The 25,301-nt window shown below is 32.3% G+C and overlaps 1 long non-coding RNA gene across 2 annotated transcripts; it reads left to right on the forward strand.

The window, feature by feature from the left end:
• Positions 1 to 250: 250 nt before the first annotated feature.
• Positions 251 to 16,961, forward strand: LOC142334131 (uncharacterized). 2 transcript variants are annotated; one of them, XR_012758775.1, is made up of 5 exons: positions 251 to 379; positions 4,535 to 4,663; positions 7,026 to 7,259; positions 15,084 to 15,501; positions 16,736 to 16,961. It is a non-coding gene; the product is annotated as an uncharacterized LOC142334131 (long non-coding RNA). The 2 variants fall into 2 exon arrangements; XR_012758774.1 differs by having other exon boundaries at positions 15,289 to 15,501.
• The last annotated feature ends 8,340 nt before the right edge of the window (positions 16,962 to 25,301 follow it).

Raw genomic sequence — 25,301 nt, forward strand, 5'->3', positions numbered from 1 at the left:
TTTAAGGGAAGGAAAAATTATTTTTTTGTCGATGATTCAACGATACAAGTTCGAAGCTTGTTCAATGGAGTAGAAATGGGGGAAAAAACTGAAAATTTTCTTTAATTTTTAAAATAATTGATACAAAGAAACTATTTTTTTTTTTAAATTGCACAATATATAGAAATTTAAACGAATATGTTGTTGTTGTATATGTTGTTTACATCAGAAGTCTGTTAGCAATTTTTCACGCAGGAAATGTAAATACATATGTGTTTATCTTTTACGTAAGAGATGTAGTTTTTTTTACACGACATGCAGTATAAAAGCTGGTGCTGCAATTATTAATTTACTATTTGCATCCTGCTCCTGGTTACTATTGAAGCGGATTGGAGATCACGTAATTATTATTTTTATTATTTTCTTGCTAATATTCAACTATTTAATTTCTACAAGTCAAAAGTTAAGATGTTTTATTCATTTATAGGGTTTTCTTCGGCTTTATTTTTATTATCATTTAATGTTTCCTTTTTCTCCAAAGTTAAAATTATATATCTTAAGATGACATTAATGAATCGTTGAAATGAAAGGCACACACACACACAAACACACACACACACACATATACAAAGTTTCTATATTAAAGAAAAAAATTAAGCGGAATATACACAAGAGTAAAAAAATTTAAATGGTTGACACGTCAATATTTTAATCTTAAATTTTTTATTATTCCTTAGTTTTATCAAACGATATTTTATTTCATAAAATGTGAAGTATTTCTTTGAAAGCAAAATGATTTCTTATTTTACTTTCTTATACGAAGTAAAAGAAGTTTTGTGTTCGGAAAAATTTCGGTTTTCATATTTAAACGGAAATATCCATTTTGACCATCCATTATATCCATTTTGAATAGTTTCGATGTGATGTCTGTACGTATGTACGGATGTATCTGGCATAATTCAAAAACGATTAGTCGTAGAATGTTAAAATTTTGTATTTAGGGCTGCTGTAACATCTAGTTGTGCACTTTCCTTTTTGATTGCAATCGACTGGAAAAAAAGTGTCCAAAAAAAAAAATGGATTTTAGAATTTTTTTAATTGCGGTAATGCTTTTCAGCTATATTTGGTTGCAGAGGTATAACAAAATAAAAATTTAATTAATGAAATATTTGGATTTTACAAAGGGAAGGCACATCGGTTCGAATCCGACTTCATTCCCTTTTTTTAAAAAACAAAATGGAAATTAAGAAGTTATTAATGAAATAAAATTTTATATAATTTTAATTAAAAAAAAAAATGGATTTGTAATTTAACAGACGTACAAGGATGTCTTGTAATGTCCAGATCAGATTTTATTTGTTGAAAATCTATCGATAATAAACGAATTACTGTAAAAACTTGGGGACATACTTTTCTGCCGGATCTACGCCGTTTATAAAAAAATATAATAAATTAATATTTATTATATTAATTTCATATTTCAACGGAAATATCCTTTTTGACCATCCCTATATCCATTTTGAATAGTTTCGATGTGATGTCTGTACGTACGTACGGATGTATCTGGCATAATTCAAAAACGATTAGTCGTAGAATGTTAAAATTTTGTATTTAGGGCTGTTGTAACATCTAGTTGTGCACCTCCCATTTTTATTGCAAAAGAACTGGAAAAAAAGTGTCCAAAAAAAGCCAAAACAAAAAAAAAAAGAATAATTAGACATTTTCGTTACTTTAGTAATGAACTTTTCAACGATATGTCATAAGTGGTACTTATTTTCATTGGTTCCAGAGTTGAAGCCAAATAAAATTTTAATTAATGAAATATTTGAATTTTACAAAGGGAAGGCACATCGGTTCGAATCCAACTTCATCTCCTTTTTTTTAAACGTTTTTTTTTTTAATTTAAATGTATTGATTTATTAATAGTTATTAAAATTATAAAAAGTTATTCTGAAAAGTTATTCTGATTATAAAAAGGTTTTACAATGAATAATAATTCAATAATAAATAAAAACGAAGTTATTAATGAAACGAAATTTCATGTACATTCATTTAAAAAAAAAAAATTGTATGCATAATTTAATAGACGTACAATGAAGTTACGTGGTATCCACATCAGATTTTATTCGTTGAAAATCTATCGATAAATAAACGAATATATGTAAACTTGGGGATATATTTTTCTGCCGGATTTCATCTGAGCCTTTGTAAAAAATAAAATAAATTAATATTTTAAAAAAACAAATTATATAGTATTTTTTTTTTTTTTTGTCTTCAGTCATTTGACTTATTTGATGCAGCTCTCCAAGATTCCTTATCTAGTGCTAGTCGTTTCATTTCAGTATACCCTCTACATCCTACATCCCTAACAATTTGTTTTACATATTCCAAACGTGGCCTGCCTACACAATTTTTTCCTTCTACCTGTCCTTCAAATATTAAAGCGACTATTCCAGGATGCCTTAGTATGTGGCCTATAAGTCTGTCTCTTCTTTTAGCTATATTTTTCCAAACGCTTCTTCCAAACGCAGAAAAAAAATAATAAACCCGATTTTTAAACTTTTTGTAATTTTTTTTTGATTTTTTGAACTTGTAATTATAATTTTACCATATATCTTTGTAATAAATTAACTTAATACCCAAAAAAATAAAATTATCTAACTTATTTCATATATAATTATTTTTCCGCAAAGTAATAACCAATCCTAGGAAAGAATAAAAAAAATACTTTTCAAGCACTTTGATACCGCATTTAATTGTGTTCATTTTATCTTTAATGCGTTTAAGATGAAGAATTTTATTTTGTTTATGTATAGTTTTAGATAAAACGTTGAGAAATTTTATTTTATTACATGTGGAAAATCACATCCATTAAATGAAATCCTTTACTAGACTCGCAGACAAGCTCTTTTTACGGCAATTTACATAGCAGCCGTAGATGTCGCTGATTGTAGCATTCTAATTTCTTCATGAATATTTTAGTTCATTTGATGGACATCTTGGAATTATTTAAGTACACTTTACTTCTAGATATCTCGACAAGAATAAGTCAGGAGCTAGTCAAATCAGGAGAGCGTGGGGCCATACGTTTCCAGAACTCCTCGAAATTTATCGTTCCTTAAAAATTTCTCTTAAAAGTTGAATTGCGGCTTCAACAGTAAGGCATGTAGCTCCATCTTGCTAAAACCACATCTACGGTTTATTTTTCACAAAAGAGCGTATACCATTTTCCAGCATATACCGATTTCTTTATCCAGTAATTGTAACTGTATCACCCTGGTAAGATAACGCCACACCAAAGAGTGTACTTAGCAGAATGCAACTCGTTGGAATACCAGTGCCGAACCGGCCATTGTGGGTTCAGGGTTTATTTGTGCGGGAGACAAAGGGCGGAGAATGATGAATGCCCTTATTGTGGCGAAGCGGATACCTCTGAACATGTGGTCATTCGGTGTCGCAGGTGGATAGCCGAGAGGCAGGAGGTAGAGTGATCGGTTGGCCCGCTTACCGTTGATAACATAGTTACCAATATGGTGTTGGATAGACGGCGTTTCGAGAAAATATCTGGGTTTATTTCCGAAATTTTTTAATGCAAGGTGGTGGTGCCCAGTGGGTGAAGGAGAACCACTCATGAAGTCGCCATTTATCAGGGCTTGCTAGGATGGTCGGCGGTGGTGAAGTGGGGGGACTCTGGATTCCCTGTCCTTCCGAGATCTCGGTAGATCGCTGTGAACGTTGAGGATTACTGGGAAATAAAAGATTCGAATTGCTGGGGGAAGCCAGAAATGGTGTTCCCTCACTTGAATGAACGGTTAAAGAAAAGACCCGAATCGGTGGGGGGAAGTCAGTAATGGTGTAGCCCCGCTAGAGTGGGCATAGAAAAGACCCGAAACGGAGGGAGAGAAGCCAGAACTGTACACCCGCTACATTAGTAAAAAATCAAAAGATGAGATCCAACCGGCGTTCCTTGTTTGAGTTTCTAGGACGTGCCCCTGCGCTTAGTCATGCTTAACTGTTGATTCCAGTGGAGGAGTGTAGAGAGAAAAAAAGGAAAGAAACCAAATATCGTTCCAGGTTTACTAGCAAAAGCGACGAATGAATTCATTCAAATATATAATTACATTTCAGAATTCTAAGGCAATCGAAATCCAATTAATATTTAGCACCACAAATTTTAATTCGGTTCACCAATAATCTCAAAGGAAGCCAACCTAAATTTTACTTCAAGTGACTTTATTTGCTTCACATTCATATGAATGAGTGGGGTACATAATTTAAGGGAAGAAAAAAGTATTTTTTCTTCCCTTAAAGTTCGAAGTTTGTCCATGCGGATTAGAAATGAGAAAAAATTTAAAATTTTCCGTAAAGTGATTGTTGAAACAAATACTAAGTTTTCTTTTCTGTGTGTAACAAAATGAGTAATATAGTATAATAAAATATTTTGGTTTTTTTTTTAATTAATAAGAAATACTATTTTTTAAATATTGAACAATATATAAACACTTAAACGGGATATGTTGTTTTCATCAAAATTTGTTTGCAATTTTTAATGCAGGAAACGGAAATACAGGTGTATCTATCTTTTACGTAATAGACGTACATTTTTACACGATATTCAGTATAAAAGCAGCTGCTGCAATTATTAATTTACATCCTCTTCCGGGTTACCACAAGTGAAGATCAGGTAATTATTATTTTTATTATCATGTTGCTAATATTGAACTACTTAATTTAAAAAGCTATTAGCATTTTTACAGTAATTAATTAACTTTTATATTTACAACTAATATAATATTTACAACAATACAATATTTACAACTAATTGTGCGTGGGCCTCCACGCACGATTTGGATTTTGCTCCCCCAGCTCAAAATACGTATCCAGTCTTCATCAAAGAGTAACCCACCGGGTTGGTCTAGTGGTGAACGCGTCTTCCCAAATCAACTAATTTGGAAAGTCGAGAGTTACAGCGTTCAAGTCCTAGTAAAGCCAGTTATTTTTACACGGACATGAATACTAGATCGTGGATACCGGTGTTCTTTGGTGGTTGGGTTTTCAATTAACCACACATCTCAGGATTGGTCGAACTGAGAATGTACAAGACTACACTTCATTTACACTCATACATATCATCCTCATTCATCCTCTGAAGAATTATCTAAACGGTAATTACCGGAGGCTAAACAGGAAAAAGAAAGAAAGAAAGTATAGGTTAGAATAATATTTTATGAATATTCTGTGCGGACATTATTAATTAATCGCAAATGAAACTTATTAAAATCCTGTTTACGGGTCAAATATTCACAGCACGAATTCACCTTTCCATGTATCCGATTATGTATTATATAGAATTTTTATTTTTATTTTTGTTAAATGAATTTAAGTATTTGTATTTTTGTACGACACGAGTCCGTAAACTTTGATCCGATTTTATTAATAAGTACGGTGTAATAAAGGACCGAATTCATGAAAATAATCACAATTTATTAATTTGAGATATTTACTGGTGTAACTGGAAAATATTATAAGAATATAAATTCAGATTGAACCTTATCTAAGGGTTGAGATCAAAAACATTAAACTGAAGTTTAGGTAGCTAAGTAAATTGTGCGTATCGCTTTGTTGTTACACGGTAAAGCTAAGAATGAATAAACAGAAATACAAATGCGATGTAGTACTTCCTACAGCGTCTAAAGTACGATCGACACCGCTTATGGTTTAGTTAACGGAAGAATTAACTGGGTAGACAGGACGTTTCAGTCGCCTGTCGAGATCAGTCAATATCTACGGCCCAATGAACTCTCTTTTCTTTTTTTTTTGTCTTCAGTCATTTGACTGGTTTGATGCAGCTCTCCAAAATTCCCTATCTAGTGCTAGTCGTTTCATTTCAGTATACCCTCTACATCCTACATCCCGAACAATTTGTTTTACATACTCCAAACGTGGCCTGCCTACACAATTTTTCCCTTCTACCTGTCCTTCCAATATTAAAGCGACTATTCCAGGATGCCTTAATATGTGGCCTATAAGTCTGTCTCTTCTTTTAACTATATTTTTCCAAATGCTACTTTCTTCATCTATTTGCCGCAATACCTCTACATTTGTCACTTTATCCACCCGTCTGATTTTTAACATTCTCCTATAGCACCGCATTTCAAAAGCTTCTAATCTTTTCTTCTCAGATACTCCTATCGTCCAAGTTTCACTTCCATATAAACCGACACTCCAAACATACACTTTCAAAAATCTTTTCCTGACATTTAAATTAATTTTTGATGTAAAAAAATTATATTTCTTACTGAAGGCTCGTTTAGCTTGTGCTATTCGGCATTTTATATCGCTCCTGCTTCGTCCATCTTTAGTAATTCTACTTCCCAAATAACAAAATTCTTCTACCTCCATAATCTTTTCTCCTCCTATTTTCACATTCAGTGGTCCATCTTTGTTATTTCTACTACATTTCATTACTTTTCTTTTGTTCTTGTTTATTTTCATGCGATAGTTCTTGCGTAGGACTTCATCTATGCCATTCATTGTTTCTTCTAAATCCTTTTTACTCTAGGCTAGAATTACTATATCATCAGCAAATCGTAGCATCTTTATCTTTTCACCTTGTACTGTTACTCCGAATCTAAATTGTTCTTTAACATCATTAACTGCTAGTTCCATGTAAAGATTAAAAAGTAACGGAGATAGGGAACATCCTTGTCGGACTCCCTTTCTTATTAGGGCTTCTTTCTTATGTTCTTCAATTGTTATTGTTGCTGTTTGGTTCCTGTACATGTTAGCAATTGTTCTTCTATCTCTGTATTTGAACCCTAATTTTTTTAAAATGCTGAACATTTTATTCCAGTCTACGTTATCGAAAGCCTTTTCTAGGTCTATGCTGAACTCTCTATGAACTCTAATGAACTCTCTATGCTTTGACAAATTATCTTACCGTTACGTTTAATTTTACTTATATTTCTTAATATAATGATGTATACATTTCTCAATTGTTTGACTTTTTCCGTATGATATTAATGGTTTTGTTTTTTGAATTCCAGGTCCTGAGTTAAAATATGGCGGATCACCTTCTGGTGAAGTTCTCGAAGAACAAGTAGTGATCCATGTCTGAACTGCATTAATATACCTTTGATAGTTTATAAATATATCTGTCATTATGGCCCAATCTTCTCCACCTGTTATCATGTAATCGGTCATAGAAAAACGTATGGTTGATTCAATTTTATTCCACCTTTGTAGTTCAAAATATACATAATCTAAAGCTACATCTCAAGGTAACGACTTTACACGTGCATACGTTACGATATATTTGATTAAACCGTTGTATATGCATAATTACCGTTGAATATGATCAATTACCACCAATTTTTGAGAATAATATATATATATATATATATATAATTTGTATATTTAACATTAATTTGCCGAGATTAGCTTTCGTAGGTTCTTTTTGTTTAGATTTTTTCTTTTTTTTTTTTTTTTTGTTTCCCTACTCTCCCCGACCGGATATCCATTTAAGTATATTCAGTCGGGGAGAGTGTCCTTCTACTCAACTTTTTGTTTAGATTATGATTATCTAACATAACATAACCCGTCTCACTTCGCTCGCTTACTTCAACTAATTAACAGTAATGTTTTGATTACTTAAATATAAAATTCAGGAATTACTATTTATGGTTGTTATTTTAATATGTAAAATATATTAATATGGACACTATGTAAAAAGACCGGTATGTTTATTAAATTCTCCAAAATTGGATTATGATTAATCAAATTCATCCGTGTTTATGCATAAACAACAAAATTAATCAAAATTACCATAACATATATATTAATTAACGGGTTCTGTAAGTAAATTAAGAAGAAATTCTGGTCGATAGGATAATAGTAATATTTTATTTATTTGCAATTTAAAACTTACGTGATCATCCGTCAGACCTAAGTCTGTCGACAGATATACTAAAGAATTATTATTACATTATTTACTGGTTAATGCAATAACCAATTTTATGTAACAACTAAAGATAATATTAGTTTTTTCTAATAGTTATAATAGTAGTACAATTATAAAAACTAATTTAACAAAATTAAAATATATATTTAAAAACTAATGAACAAATTATTTCTTAAATATTTGTTATGTATTAAATTTAGTAACTAAAACTATATTCAAGAAACAAAAATATACTTAATTACAACAACTAATTACAATATATTATATTAATATATCAATATATTATAATATTATGCTCAATAATAGAAATACAGTTGTACAAAAAGCATACTTACTTTTATATCTAGAAAGTTTTTCTATGCATGAATCAACAGAGACCAGATGAATTTTTGAAATGATACTTTGTAATGTGCTGTAGAATAAATATCAAAAAATGTTTTTGTGGTATCAGTCGGTATGTCTTTTTCACATGATAATACGAAACCTCCGTAATTATACTTTTTTCCATGTCAGTTTTAAATTTGTCTAAAATTTCTGTTTTATTATTTGATAAAATTTTAATTAAATCTAATTGTCTATTTATTTCAGCAAGTATACAAAGATAACAGCTTATCTGTGTATGATATAAATCCTGTGTGTAAATTATGTCAGTAAGATTTTTTTTTTTGTTAAATAATAGCTCTCCCAATCGTCATTATCGATAGAAAATTTGTCTGTAGCTGAAAGCAAACAAAATAATTCAATAAATTCATTTCGCTGAGAAAAAACTATTAGATTCTTTTATTGTAACTACCATCAACCCTAGTTTGCCGAGAAAAATGTGGAACTAACTAATGACAGTTTGGCTCTTAAAAGGGCCGTTTGTGAACTCACATTGGTATATCCTACCGATCGCAGCAAGTAACATATTTCACTTCATTCGGAGGAAGATAAATTAGATTCATTTCGGAATTTGATACTTTTACAGATTCAAATGTTTAAAGGGGCCATTGTAGAGGAACCTAACAAAGAATTCATCGTTCGATATCGGCAGAAAATTTTTTTTCTAGAAAATACTTTCCATTATTCTATAGTCTGCCATTTTCACAGAACATTTTACATTCTTCAGTATTGTTTTAACCTTTTGTCCTGGTGTTATGTATACTCTGGAATTGTTTTAGCTTCCATGTCTAGCATTCTGCGCTTCGTTCTTTTCTCCTGTAAATCAATAAGTTGAATACAGTTTATCTTAACTGAACAGATTTCCTCGTACTCGATTATGATTAATCAAATTCTTTATGCATAAACACCAAAATTAATCAAATTTACCATAATATATATATTAATTAATGGGTTCTGTATGTAAATTAAGAAGAAATTTCGGGTCGATAGGATAATGGTAATATAAAAATATGCTTATTAAATAATTCCCGTTATACAAAAAGAATACTTACATTCTGCTCTACTAAATAAACTCATGCATACTTCAACATTGAAAGGTTTATTTGGTTGAAGTGATGCTTTGTAATGTGTTGTAGTATAAATCTCATAAAATGTCTTTCTGGTATCAGTCGGCTGCCTCTATGACATGAATTTTTCCAATTTCCGAATCATGTCAGATTTAATTCTCTTCCACTATTACTTAAGGTGAATATTACAGTCTACAGTAATGCTTATCACACGGTTAAATTTATACAGAATGACCCATAAGTTTCAAAGTAGTTTAAACATCTAATAATTTTTTGTTTATAATTTTACTTTTATGTTTTTATTTTTCAGAAATTTTAATCCCTAGTAGAGTAATTAGCAATGAAGAAATTTACAACCGTACAGCAAACAAAAATAAGAAACTTCTATTTTAAAAACCACCATCCAATAATTGAAACGAACCGTACATACTATCATCATTTCTGATTACGAAAACGTCCTTCAGAAACAACGATTCGTTATAATGTGAAACATTTTCGTTAGCACGGTTCCGCAGATAATCTTCCACCTGCTGGTAGACCGCGTTCAGCCGGGACAGATGCAAACATTGTACGAGTGAAAGAAAAGTATGAGGAGGCACCGACAACGTCGACTCGAAGACGATCCTCTCAACTCGGATTACCTCGCACGTCATTGCAGCACATTTTGCAAGATTTTCATACCATTTATCAAGATTTTTATATATACCATTTGACCAGTACAGGCACTAACACTTGCCGACTATCAACAAAGATTACATTATTCGATATGATTTTAACAATTGTCTTGGGAAGAATAGACATTCACAACACTATAATGTTTGATTATTTTTCATTTCCATCTAAACAGGATTTTCAACAGACATATTTGCAGAATTTGGAGCATCGAAAATCCAAGAACTATACACCAACGCGAGTTTCATATTCTTAGCTTTTTTTCTCCCAACACCACTGCACTTGATCAACAGTTAAGCATGGCTCAGCGCAGGGAACGTCCTAGAAACTCAAAAAAGGAACGCCGGTTGGATCTCTTATTTTTATTTTTGACCACTCTAGAGGGTGTAGACCATTTTAAATCTTTGTTACCTTGGTAACAGGAAAACAATGATGTAAAATCATTGATTTTGTTTTTTAATGCTTATAAGTAAAATATTTAATATTTTATATTATTTGCAACAGCATTCTGTTTTTTAACGGGTAACAAATTATTCAAATCCAATATCTGACTAATCTTTTTAAGTTTATAACCAATTCTGAGTGTTGACTCTTGTCAAATATTAATTCAATAATATCTAAAAATTTGGGATGCCCGGAACATTAGGATTTTAGGGTTATTAATTTTACTAATATTCTGATTAATCTATACTATTATTTAAGAGAAAGATGTTTTTTTTTTGTTCCGGATAAAAAAAATTACATGGTCAATAGCAACCGAATTTTTACCCCTTTTTCTTGTCATTATTGATAATTATTTTAGATATATTTCATTTTGAAAAATTTGGAAAAAAAATATATATATTTAGTAGTGGAGATTTGCCGGTTGAAGCAGAAACTTCAATGAATTGAATTAATGAATTGTGAACTGAGAGTGTCTATTCTTGTGTGACCTGGGTTTGAACAGAATGATTGATTATGAGTATATAAAACCCAATTTCTAGATTACTTGAAATTCCAAATTCCAAGGGTTAAAATAATTTTTTTTAAATTCCGACTTAAAAGGATTAAAAATTGATTTTTTAATTTTTTCCGAAAACCTGATATTTTTTAATTTCAATGGTGAGTGCAATCTTCATATCAGAGCTGAAGAAGGTAAAAAAAAATTTGAAGAATAAATGTAATTTTTCCCAATCACGACTACAGTAAACGAAATATTCCGTAGATTTGATCTTGCAAATACTCTGCAGATAAATATTTAAAAACCATTTTTGGGTTTTTTAAATTCCGGGGTTTTCACAAAAAACATGATTTTACTTTTTAAAGAAGTATTAGCTTAGGTATATAAATAGTAGGCATATAAAAACACGCGCGTATTCGAATACAACGTTGTTTAAAAATTTCAAACCAACTGGTGAAGAACGTTCGGAGATTTAAGTTTTTTGAACAAACGAACATTTATATTTTTATTTATGTAATTATTTAAAACTATCTTCTATTAAAATTAACTGCTTTATTGAATTAATTAATAATATCTATATTAACAGATTATTGATTATTAATTTCACTTAAAATATCATGCTGTTTATAATTAATTATTACGATTAATGGTTTATGCGGTTGTTTAGCGGCAGTTTATACTTTAAACCGAATCGTTTATTTTTTCTCGAAGAAACAGAAAATCTGTATTGTAGTTTAATTTATGCTACAGTTATATAAATTAAAAGATTATAAAAACAAAAAAATTATAAAACATTTTTTTTTTGTTTAGATTTTTCAGCGAAGAGAAGATGTTTCACATTAAATTGGTGTTAAAAACCAATTTAATATGAACCATTTTCTCTTAGTATAATAAAGGTAAATAATTCTAATTTATGTTACAAAAATTTAAACAGTAGGAAAGAAAACTTTTAATTCTGTAACACAAAATCTAAGGAACGGAACAATTATTATTTTCTTCTACATAATTCTAGACGAGCGAACTCAGAACGATTTTGATCGCAAACCCCAAAGACGCAAATAATGATTAATTTTACCCCATATAATATAATATAAATATATATATTTAAATGTGTTGTCAAGAACCCAGCTACTTATTTATTTGAAACAATATAGGTACATTGAAATTACATTTCAAATTTATATTTTGCACCATTTTAAAAGTAATGTGAGCATTTGATTGTATTTGTTTAGCAACATCAAAAAATCTGGTTTGATGTCCTCTGTTACTGCAATTTGAAGATCTGGTTTTAAATCTAATTTATTTCTGTTTTTAATTGCTGTTATTACAAAAAAAGCTACTTTATACAAGTATGTAGGAACAAAAAGTAAGATTACATTCGTCGCTATGTTTACGAAATCTTGATATTCGATTTGCAATTCCACTCATCAATTATGAAGAAATTTTCCTTCGTATAAGAAAATCAAACCGTACTGTTTTGCCTTGAAACGTCATAATACAAAACTATGCCTTAATATCTTTTTTAAATATGTATTATACTTATGTGATTTCCGTCTGAAGTGTATATCACCTCATGAAAGCCGTCAAAAAAACAGAAAGATATTTCAAAAACGGAAAACAGGCTGTCAGAATACTGTTAATTACATAATAAAAAAATAAAAATATTATTTTTACTTTGTCAACTATATAATTACGAATTGTTCTTTGTATATAAATCAAACTAATCCAATCCGTTCTCAATTTCTGCAGGACTTGGTTATTCCTGACTTCCTTGTAATAAAAAAACACTTTTAGCGCTGAAACAATGTTGAAGGATCTATGATGGCTTTACTTATTTCTTTGTGTTTTCAGAGTAACCGTATTATGATTTATGTATACGGCCGTAATGGCCGTATACATAAATCGTATACATAATGGGTTTAGTTTTGGCTGAGATTGAGGAAGAGACTTTATATTTTTGAATTTTATGTAACAGAAAATGATTTTCTCACTTTGTTTCTCTTAGTTGTAAAATATATTTTCACATTTTCACATTACTCTAATTCCCATAAAATGTTTTTTTTCGTTCCTTTATTCAAACTCTATTCCTAGTAATTCGATGATTTCATTACATTAAAATTAACCATTGGTTTTGAATTTAAGAAATTTCATTTAATAGTGAGAAATAATAAGCTCAATTTTTTTATTTTTTCGTCAGTATTCTTTTTTTTTTAATACCTACGGTTTAGTTTAACCGATTTTTATGGAATGTTGAATGATTACGATGCATTGATTTTATTTAATTTCGGTTATAATTTGTCTATCCGGACATCATATGTTCCGTATCTCATATTTTTATTTCGATAGAATAATATTTTACACGATTCTTTTTTGCGCGCATACATACTCTATTGATGCATTTAATTTTCCACCTAAATATTAGTCTGTAGAGGGCCAAACCGTCATTAGCCAGTTAGTTACATATTTTTCTCGGCAAACTCGGTTTGATGGTAGTTACAACCGAAGAATCTAATACTTTTTCTCAGCGAAATGAATTTATTGATGTATTTTGTTTGCTCTCAGCTACAGACTAATTTGCTGTCGATAAATACGATTGGGAGAGTTATTCATTAACAATAAAAAAAATATTACTGACATATTTTACGGACCGGATTTGTGTCATACAAAGATAAGCTGTTATATTTGTATACTTGCTGAAAGTGATAAACAATTAGATTTTACTAAAATTTTATCAAATGCGAAAGATAATATAGAAACTGTTAACAAAATTTAAATCTGACATGGAATTATTTAAGGCAAGATTCGGAAATTGGAAAAATTCATGTGATACAGGCATGCCAACTGATACCAGAAAGACATTTTTTACTGTTTATACCACAGCACATTACAGAGCATCACTTCAACGAAATAACCCGATCAATGTTGAAGAATGCATGAGTTTGTTTACTAGAGAAAAATGTAGGTATTCTTTTTGTAACAACGGTATATCTTTTATTAAAAATATTATTATATTACTATTATCCTATCGACCCGAAATTTCTTCCTAATTTACATACAGAACCCATCAATTAATATATATATTATGGTAAATTTGATTAATTTTGGTGTTTATTCATAAACAATTTGATTAATCATAATCGAGGACGAGGAAATTGTTCAGTTAAGATAAACTATATGCAATTTACTGGTTTACAGGAGAAGAGAACGAAGCGCAGAATGCTAGGCATGGAAGTTAAAACTATTCCAGAGTATACATAACACCAGGACATAAGGTTAAAACAATACTGAAGAATGTAAAAATGTGCTGTGAAAATTGCAGACTATGTATGAATAATGGAAAGCAATTTCTAGAAAAAAAATTATCCGCCGGTAACGATGAATTGTTAGGTTCCTCTACAATGCCCTCTTTAAACATGTGAATCTGTAAAGGGAACAAATTCCGAAATGAATCTAATTTATCATCCTCCGAATGAAGTCAAATATGTTACTTGCTGCGATCGGTAGGATATATCATTGTGAGTTTACAAACGGCCCTTTTTAGGAAACAGATTGTTTTCACTTCTAGTAGGGCCTATCTAAGGTGTCTGCGGCGTCGTTGAATCTATTTCCTACATGCCGTCAAAGTTTAATTTTTCATTTATTGTTATTTATTCAAAATACGGCTCGCGAAAACACAGATGACTGAAAATCTGATCCTATATTTAGAAAAATCAAAAGAAATTAAAATAATCGTATTTTGCTTAAAAAAAGTCATTGATAATAACTATTTCAGGTTATATTGAAAACGAAAATGGAATTTAAAATTTTTCTCCTATGTAAAAAAAACATTTTTTGCAGTTTTATCCGCATTAAAGATGAACCGGAAGCATAATCCCCGTAATGTCAGTACTATTTTCTGTCAAAACAGAAAAAGAATTTACAGATAAATAAAATAAAATTAATTTTTTCCTTATCGCCTATTTGTTCTTAGTTACTTACCACTGAATTTACTGAGGATTATGTCTCGTTTAAAATTTTAGATATTATTGTACTTTTTTATGTACATATATATATATATATATATATATATATTTTTATTTTGCAGTCAGATAATTGATTTTTATAACATAAAACAACGTTATGAATATGATTATCTTAGTCACAAGATTTTTCAAACTCAACTTCCGGTAAATTATTTGAATAAAGATGTATAATTTGAATTCAAGATTTTGTACAATGTGAACTAATAAGGTGGAATGAAATTGAACCAACCATACGTTCTTCTATGACTCCCGATAACATGATTACAGGTGGAGAACATTGGGCCAAAATGGGAGATGTATTTATAAACTATCAGAGGTATATTGATGCAGTTCGGACATGGATTACTACATGTTCTTCCAGAACTTCACCAGACGGTGAAACGTCATCTTTTGACTCAGGACTTTCATTTCAAAAAATCCGTAATATAATACGGAAAAGAGCAAGAATGAAGGAATATATATGTCATTATATTAATTAATGTAAGTAAAATTAAACGTAATGTTAAGATTATTTGTCAATGAATAGAGAGTTCATTTGGTCCGCAGATGTTGACTGATCTCGACAGACGACTGAAACGTCCTGTCCACCCAGTTCATTTAAAATAATATTTAATATTATTTTTATTAATATTAACTTAACTTAGCATATTTAGCCAATATTTATGCATGTTGATTATTTATTTTTATCGTAGAGATAAGAATATTATAAAGTATCAAATATTAATAAAAAAATGCCGTCAAAAAAAAGTATTTTTCCTTATTATTACGTTTCTACTTAAAAAGAAGACATTATGTCGGTCCTATACCTGCTTAAATGAGTGATTGTCAGTCAACACTGACCGAGATAGCTTCAGCTGTAGCTGCGTCTACAGTAGGAGTATATTATCTACAGAATGAGGAAAACGTTGCAGGAAAGAGATCCTTTGATGCTTTAATAGTTACTTAGCAATATTATTCTTATAATAATGAGAATAACGAACAAAGCGTAGTCCAGTGGCGGAGGGCCTTGGCTAGACAGAAAGGGCAATGGAGTGAGCTGTGACCGGAATACCAGAATATCATTATATTTATTAATTCTTTAAAATTAATATTGTTTTTTAGTGAACGGTGTGATTTAATTTATAAAATCCCTGATTTTGGTCTGATGTAGCCGATGTAGGTATCGAACACCGGCAATCCCGTAACAATTTAACCCTAGATAGAATGGAATGGAATGGAATGCAAAGTTGGCGGGAGTTTATTTCTCCCTACGGATCGCAGAACCTGGACAGAGTCCCTTGCTGCTGGATGATTCTATCGGGCGTTTTTTTAAAGGTTTATTTTTAAATGACGGGTCTAATTTTTCTAGTTTTGTCTTTTTTTAGTATTTTGTGATTTAAGGACGGATTTAATTGCATTCCACTGCGTTGTTAAAGCAGCGTTAACCCTAGATAAATGTATAAATTTATATCCTGTTCGTTCTTTTTTATGTAATATTAATTCGTTTTATGCATTGTTGAAATGTTTAACTTCTCTTTAATAAACAGTTACGTTAATTTTACCAAATTACATTATGTTGGTGTGAACAAGTGTTATCGATCATCGATAATCTCCAGGTAATCATCTATCGAGGAAAATATGAAAATAAAAAGTAGTATCTCTCTATTTAACATAATTAGTGTCTTTCAATTTTATTAATATTTTTTTATAAATTATAATTTTCTTTACTTTTCAGACAGGTACACAAATGAATTAGTTCTACAGGGAAAACAGTAAGGTCTGATAATGGAGTTGAAACTAAGTCAACTGAACTCATACAGCAAATTACTTATTAATAAGTCACTCTACGTGGAAACTCGATTATATGAAAAATTCGAATTAAATATTTTATTTGGAATTTCTAATTTCTTGTTAAATCTGTAATATGAAACTGATAATAAATAAAAAGTAAAAAAAAGAAATATTCTAATTTAATATATTAATCACCTTTCCTGGTTATACATAATATAGCTTTCAATCTATTTTGTTTACATTTTCTTCTGCTCTTAAAACAAAAAATAAGAACCTTTTTTCGGATTTGTTTTTAATTATTTTTTTGAATATAGACAATTAGAAATGGAAGTTTTTTAAAATTAAGAAATTTCTTAGTGATAATTTCACAAATCGATACAATTTTAAAACCGGGTGAAATAAAAATAATCGCAACCGGCATTACTATATCACTGCCTAAAAAATATGAAGCGCAAATAATACCTAGATTGCGTATGGCGATGTGCTATGGATTTACAGTTGTGAATTCACCAGATACATTCGATGCTGATTACCGAGGTGAAATTAAAGTCGGCCTTATTAATTTGGGCGGTAAGGATTTTACAGTGCAGAGGGGAATGAGAATCGCGCAAATGATAATATCTAAATTCAAACGCATATCTTGGACCGAAAGCCAAACACTAGATGAAACTGAACGTAATGGTAAGGGTTTTGGTTCGACTCGTCTGTGACTTATATACAGATAAATTTATTATCAAGACGGTGTCCGTGATTTTTATTTTATTTAACATTAACAACAATTATAATGTTTATTTATATAAAACGATTAATATATTTTATTTGCAAATGTTTATACAATAAAGAATCATTAATGGTGCTCGGGAAAGAGAGAAAAATAATTTTTTTTTGTAAAAGGCTGCATAGTGCGTGAATTTCTATATATTAGAGTGAATGAGCGGGGCTTAGGTCACGTGTCAGAATGCTGGTCTCTGATTGGCTACTGTGCGTCAAGCGGTCATCTATAACTGCTGTCCCTTGATTTGATTCTTGTTCTGTCCGGTTGTTAGGGTGTTTGTGTCCGCATACTGACAAAAGTGGTTTTTGCCTATTTTTTAACTGTTTGTTGGAACGTAAAAATTCTCTTCGAAGTTAGTGACAAGAACCACGTTCTTAGTTTTAATATGCCTGTGACGCTCTTGCCAGTAGTTGGTAATGTTTTAGATAAGGTTCTGTACTTCCGTTTGAATGAGCGAATTACAAAAAAAAAGTTGCTGATAGACTATCAGTATGACTTTCGTTCAAGCAAGGGAACAGTGGGTGCTATTTTCAAAGTTATGATTAACGTCCCTTCAAGAAAATTTGTGTAAGGTATTTTTTGGATATATCATGGGCTTTAAAATATTTGCGACGGCCTTCTGCTTTATTTCAATTACAGAGGCCAGGTTGCATGCGGGTTAAGATCGAGGTACTCTCAAGTTATTTCAGAAACAGTTTCTTTGTTCTTCTTGGGAATGACGCTGGAATAGAAAACAGTCAGTGTAAACATTGTCTTCAGTGCAGTATATTATCAACCTCCTCTGGATTTTCCAATTCAAATCGCTGATGCGGTTTAGATTGCTCAGTCGTTGTAAAATCACTGCTTATGGATTTTCTGGTCGAATGAAACTCTAGGAAACAGATTGAGTTATGAAAAAATAACAATTTTTCGGACACGGAAAATATCTAATTTGTGGAGTCCACACGTAATGGCGTTTTTTTTTTTTAAAAAAACCACCAGCAAAAAATTGAAAAGTTCCGGCGCGATACTAAGTCTTTCAATTACTATGTCCTTTCTGACATATCTGGGTTTTATTCTGATGAGAATCTTTGATTCGAGTAGTACTTTCGGTATATTGCAAAGAAGACGTTTAATGCGTTCTTTGGTGTAGGGGTTATCCATTATGGTACGAGGGTTGAATTTTAGCACCATGCAATCATTTATGTAGGTATTTGTGAGGCCATAATGGTGAGCGTTGATCCCGTCTCAGGTTACAGTATTAATTTTAAACATTATAGTAATACTTTTCTATGAAACCAGTGTCTTCTTTTTGTTCATTCGTCATCTGTGATTAATGAATTGTTTCACGAGACGCTGTTCAGGTTATCTCTTGTCCGATAGCTGTCGATATCTTTACCACTGACCGCAATTTGCGTTATATTGCCAGAAACACAATTGAAATAAATTTAATTACATTTATGTAATATTTATGTAAATTATTCTCATTTACGTAAAATTATCACTGTTCCGTTCCAAGTTGAGCCGACGTATGATGGGCTTTGGTGTCTACTAGCACTGTCACAAGAGTCAAGCTCATACATTTATTCAAGTAGAGAATGCCGCCGGGTGCCGTCATGTACATTTATTCTAAGGTGACTTACTGGTCTAATGTGACCATTCTAGAGTCGGATTTCACTTGGAGCGGTCATGATTTGTTTAATGTAACATTTCCTTTTAGTGCAGAATAGTTTTTTTTTGAAGTCTGAAGTCTAATGTATTTTATAGCATTTCTTGATAATATTCAAGTGTATAATTTTGACTAACGGGTCAATTTATTCATCAGTCTAATATGACTTGTATTTTCGATATTCAAAAAATTTCTTTGTGACAAATTAAAATTTAACGATTCAGGAAGAATATGTTTCAGGTCATTTCATCATCTCGACTACACGATTTCAAATACCGTCCGTAATCGCTCTACAACTTAACAATGACTTTTAAAGTTAAATGGCCCGTACGCTCGAAAATAATCTCGGAAGGCCAGATCTTGGAACAAGTACGAGTTTTTAATAATCTTGTTTCTGATCTAATATACGACAGAAATACAGATGTCGATAAGAAGGTGAGCCGATTTGAGTGAGTCTGTGGTTTAGTACGCAGGATGTTAGGGAAACAGGCCAAAGAGGAGACGCAGTTAAGATACGACAAACAATGGCCGTGTCTATTCTTACCTAAAGTAGTGAAGTTTGGGTTCACTAGCACGCCTATCTCTGGCCATTTTAATTGCCTGGGCGGAGTCCTAGCCACACGAGATCCTACACAGGACAATGTACCCACAAACGCCAACACAGGTTAGAGAAGCAGTAGACTAGTCAAGTAACAACAACGGCAGAAACCGCAAGGAAATCTAAACACTGCCAGAGTCACACTATCAGTAAGTACGGCAACTCATCAAGAATGAGACTAGCAAAAATAAGGACAAATCCAATCTTGTCCGATGAGGAAGCAACCCTACAGAACATGAGAACGACGTACAACCTACCCTCAAACAAACTTCTTAAAGAGACCAGCGGCAAGCTCAAAAACGCCGTGAAACCACACGGCATCACGCCTGCCATTCTTGAAGCATAGCCTACGCTCAATTCGGCCTCATCCATTTCGGTGTTCTGCTCCCTCACGAGAGAACCTCCTCATCAGATAGCTGTCGGAGACAATGACCCGGGGCGATGGTTTCGCTTCGGGTCAACCTTAACCTCGAGCTTCTTTACCTCAGGAGACTCCGAGATGATTTGGACTGTCTCCTTGTCATTCGCAACCACTACAAGGCCCTTTCTGGTATCTTTAATTGTTCTGATCTTGAAGATTTTCCTGTCTCTACGAGCGACCTGGAAATCCTCCTTGAGTTGTCTACTAATCTTAGTCGACCCCTCAGGCTTGTTTACGAAAATAAACTCAAGCTGGTTCGAAGCTTGACTAGTCTCACGCTTGTCTCTCACAACATTAGCGTAATGCTTCTGCTGTCTCGGAGCAGGCGTCCGGACCTTTTCCGATCCGACAAAGGTAAATTCCGAATGACCCATGGACCCCACAACTACTGAGCCGTACAGAAATCCACCTCTCTGTGCTGTCTATTGGCCCAGGCAGCCACCTTCAGATAATGCAAGGGGTGAGGGAGCCGATAAAAATTGAAAAATACTGTTTTTTTTGTTTTTTTATAAAAAAATGTTATATTAACTCACAACTAACGTAATAAAAAATTTCATCATTAATTACACCCACAACAAAAACGTAATACTAGGTAACTTTTTCACGTATATTTATTTCTCTACTGTATATGAATAAATAACCAATGGCAGGAAAGTATATAAATTTTGCCGTCAGCGTTTGTAAAGTTATACATTCAGAATTTGTTTTTAGATTACTTCATAATATTAAGCGAATACATCATAATTATTACATTTGCAAGTTACATCGAAAGATTAAGAGATTACATAGAAAAAATATTTGAAACAAATACGTAAACTGCTATGCAAAAGTTTAATATGGATGTTGGCATGGAAACAAATAAACACACAAATTATGTATTTTCCGATAGATTTATGAATATAATGGATCTAGAGTAAGCGATTAAGAAATTCTTATTTTAAAGAAAGGTTTACCTACAACCTAATGTCAATCAAATATAAAAAAATATATATATAATAAAAAACTCTTTAAGAACCACTCTTATATTAAACGAACTTAAACGTAAAAATTAATTTCATAGCTTCAAATTAAAGATTTGATATTTTCAAATTCATTCATATGATTGATAAATGGCCAAATAGTGTCGTGCTTATATCAACGTACAAATAATCTTTGTCCCCCACTTTAGATCATTCATCACGTTTATGAAAAAATTAGCAAAAATTTAAAAAATTTGGCCCTAAATTCCTCCTTATTCAAAAATAAAAAAAAAACAAATAATTTATTTTTTGGATATTTTTTAGCCTATTATTGTAATATCTTCGTAAGCATTTTTTTTCCCTACTCTCCCCGACCGGATATCCAATTAAGTATACTCAATCGGAGAGAGTGTCCTTTTACTCTCAAAGGAGGCGTCCCCCACCCGCCGGCTATACGTCCGGCACGGCAGGTTGGCCTCCCCGGTCTCGGATCTTTTGTTTTACATTGCCTGTCTCTAATCCCCCGCTTTAGAGCCAAGGTCCGGCTATGCCGTCCCCCAGCGCCTCAGCAGGAAACCGGGACTCGGTCTTTACGCCTTTGGCCTCTAATCGACAGCGCCGACCCCACAAAGAGCCTAGGCTCCCGCAGGGACGACCCCGCCGACCGGGACTTGATCTTTTATTTTAACCCAAACTCAAACTCCCCTGGAGTTCACCCCCTTCTCAGGTACCCGCACACCAAGGCGTACAGGCCCTCCATGGAGTGACTGTCCGCCCTACCCTACTGTTTATACTCCCATTCTTCTGTCTTCATCCTCTTTGGCCCGCAGGACCTCCCCGGCGAACCTGCGGAACCATTCCCAGTTCTCATTGTTGTACCCCAACCAGTTTATGAGATTTTCTGGTGTAAGACCATTAATTACTATTTGACCTCTGTTAACGGCCCATCTTGGACATATGAACAACGTACGTTTGGCATCGTCGTTCTCTGGACAATTGATGCACTGCGGGGTGGCTCTCTTCCCGATCCTATACAGATACTGACCGAAAGAGCCGTGCCCCGTCAGTAATTGTGTCATGTAAAAATTGACATCTCCGAGTCTATTGTTATTCCAGGTTTTAATATTAGGGATTAGGCGTCTGGTTCATTCTCCCACTCTGGACCCTGCCCACTCTTCTTGCCATTCTTGTTCTACAATCCCTTCCATCTCTTCTTTCGACATACCGCTGTGTCTGAGGGTTCTGGCTTTTATCTGAAGGTCTATGGGTAGGACCCCGGTCAGTACGCACAGCGCGTAATACGATACCGTACAGTAACTAGCAGCTACACGCAGCAATGCCAGTCTATGGACACTTCTCAACTTCTTTTTATTTCGCTGTATGTTCATTGCCGCCCCCCATATGGGAGCCGCATACAGTACCGCCGAAGTGATAGCCGCGGTTATCAATCTTCGAATAACCATTTTAGGTGTGCCGTGGTTTTGAAATAATCCTCTTAATCCCTTTACAGCAGGAGTAACACTCCCACAAATCATATCAATATGCTTGCTGAACCTTAAACTTTTGTCCAGAAGTACCCCCAAGTATTTTGTTTCTTTTACTTCATCAATTCTCTGTCCTCTGATATTTAGATTCACACTTCTTAATGGTCTTCTACCCGAGAGGACCAGGCAACAGGATTTATTAGGAGCTATTTCTAATTTGTTATCCTCCATCCATTCATCTATTGTTCTAAGCGCTTCGTTTGCCTTGTTCTCCAGTTCATTAATATCTCTGTCTTCTACTAATATTGCGATATCATCCGCGTATCCTACTATCGATACCCCTTCGGGGTAGTTCAGCCTGAAGATCTTATCATAGAAAACATTCCATAAGGTTGGGCCAAGGACAGATCTCTGCGGCACCCCTCCGAATACCTGAAATATGGCTTTCCTTTCTAGGGTTTTGACCTCTATGAACCTATTTTGCAGATATTGATCTATCTGATTTACTAAGTATTTACTTATTTGCATGGCTTGAAGCGCCTCAATGATGGCTGTCCAGGGGACCGTACCAAATGCGTTTCTAACATCAAGCATTATGATCATGGGGATTTTTCTAGTCCGCCATGTACCGCTTCTGCAATTTAATGCCCAGTTTTTTACCTTCTCGACTGCGGTCACTTCGTAAGCATTAGTAGTAGATTAAGTGACCCCCCTCCACCATTATAAATGAAAATACATTGTGGTCGTGATTGGTGTTGCGGGTGGTTATGAAAATTTAACATTATCGATTTTTTAATTTATAATTTATACTACACTAAATTTCTTCATAATTCACCCATCCTGAAAAAAAAAATTGGGTAACATTTTATTGATTGTAAATTTTTCAGAGGAGTTTATCAATGTCTTCCATTCAACAAAGTTAATAAAGAAAAACCATTAACGTTTCTTGAAACTGATTTTTGAGAACGGAGGGCAGGAAAAAAATAATAAAACTGATTATTTAATTTTTTAACTGTTATTTGGTTTATTTAAACTTGTAATAATAACTTAACCTTAAACCATTATGATAAATTACCCTCATCCCAAAAAATATATTTTAGGTAACTTATTTCATGTATAATTATTTTTCCACAATGTAATAACCGTTGCTAGGAAAGAATAAAAGCTTTCTTTTCAAGCACTTTGCTACTGCAATTAATGGCGTTAATTTTAAATTTAATGCGTTTAAGATGAATAATTTTATTTTGTTTATGTATAGTTTTTAATAAAATGTTGGGAATTTGTATTTATTATATCTTTTTTTTTGTCTTCATTCATTTGACTGGTTTGATGCAGCTCTCCAAGATTCCCTATCTAGTGCTAGTTGTTTCATTTCAGTATACCCTCTACATCCTACATCCCTAACAATTTGTTTTACATATTACAAACGTGGCCTGCCTACACAATTTTTTCCTTCTACCTGTCCTTCCAATATTAAAGCGACTATTCCAGGATGCCTTAGTATGTGGCCTATAAGTCTGTCTCTTATTTTAACTACATTTTTCCAAATGCTTCTTTCTTCATCTATTTGCCGCAATACCTCTTCATTTGTCACTTTATCCACCCATCTGATTTTTAACATTCTCCTATAGCACCGCATTTCAAAAGCTTCTAATCTTTTCTTCTCAGATACTCCGATCGTCCAAGTTTCACTTCCATATAAAGCGACGCTCCAAACATATACTTTCAAAAATCTTTTCCTGACATTTAAATTAATTTTTGATGTAAACAAATTTTATTTCTTACTGAAGGCTCGTTTCGCTTGTGCTATTTGGCATTTTATATCGCTCCTGCTTCGTCCATCTTTAGTAATTCTACTTCCCAAATAACAAAATTCTTCTACCTCCATAATCTTCTCTCCTCATATTTTCACATTCAGTGGTCCATCTTTGTTATTTCCACTACATTTCATTACTTTTGTTTTGTACTAGTTTATTTTCATGAGATAGTTCTTGCGTAGGACTTCATCTATGCCGTTCATTGTTTCTTCTAAATCCTTTTTACTCTCGGCTAGAATTACTATATCATCAGCAAATCGTAGCATCTTTATCTTTTCACCTTGTACTGTTACTCCGAATCTAAATCGTTCTTTAACATCATTAACTGCTAGTTCCATGTAAAGATTAAAAAGTAACGGAGATAGGGAACATCCTTGTCGGACTCCCTTTCTTATTACGGCTTCTTTCTTATGTTCTTCAATCGGTTCATCGGTTCGAATCCGACTTCATTCCCTTTTTTTTTAAAAAAAAAAAAATGGAAATTAAGAAGTTATTAATGAAATAAAATTTTATATACTTTCAATTAAAAAAAAATATGGATATGTAATTTAACAGACGTACAAGGATGTCTTGTAATGTCCACATCAGTTATTATTTGTTAAAATTCTAACGATAAAGAAACTAATTACTGTATAAAATTGGGGACATACTTTTCTGCTTGATTTCATCTACGTCGTTTATAAAAATATAATAAATTAATATATTAAAAATAATTTAATAGATAAATAAATTTATCTAATGTTATTATTTATTATTTTTATGTATTTAAACAAAATAGTACACGATATGTTTAATACATTGCGTTTGT

Source organism: Lycorma delicatula, chromosome 13, assembly GCF_047948215.1.
Source record: "Lycorma delicatula isolate Av1 chromosome 13, ASM4794821v1, whole genome shotgun sequence".
Lineage (NCBI taxonomy): Eukaryota > Metazoa > Arthropoda > Insecta > Hemiptera > Fulgoridae > Lycorma > Lycorma delicatula.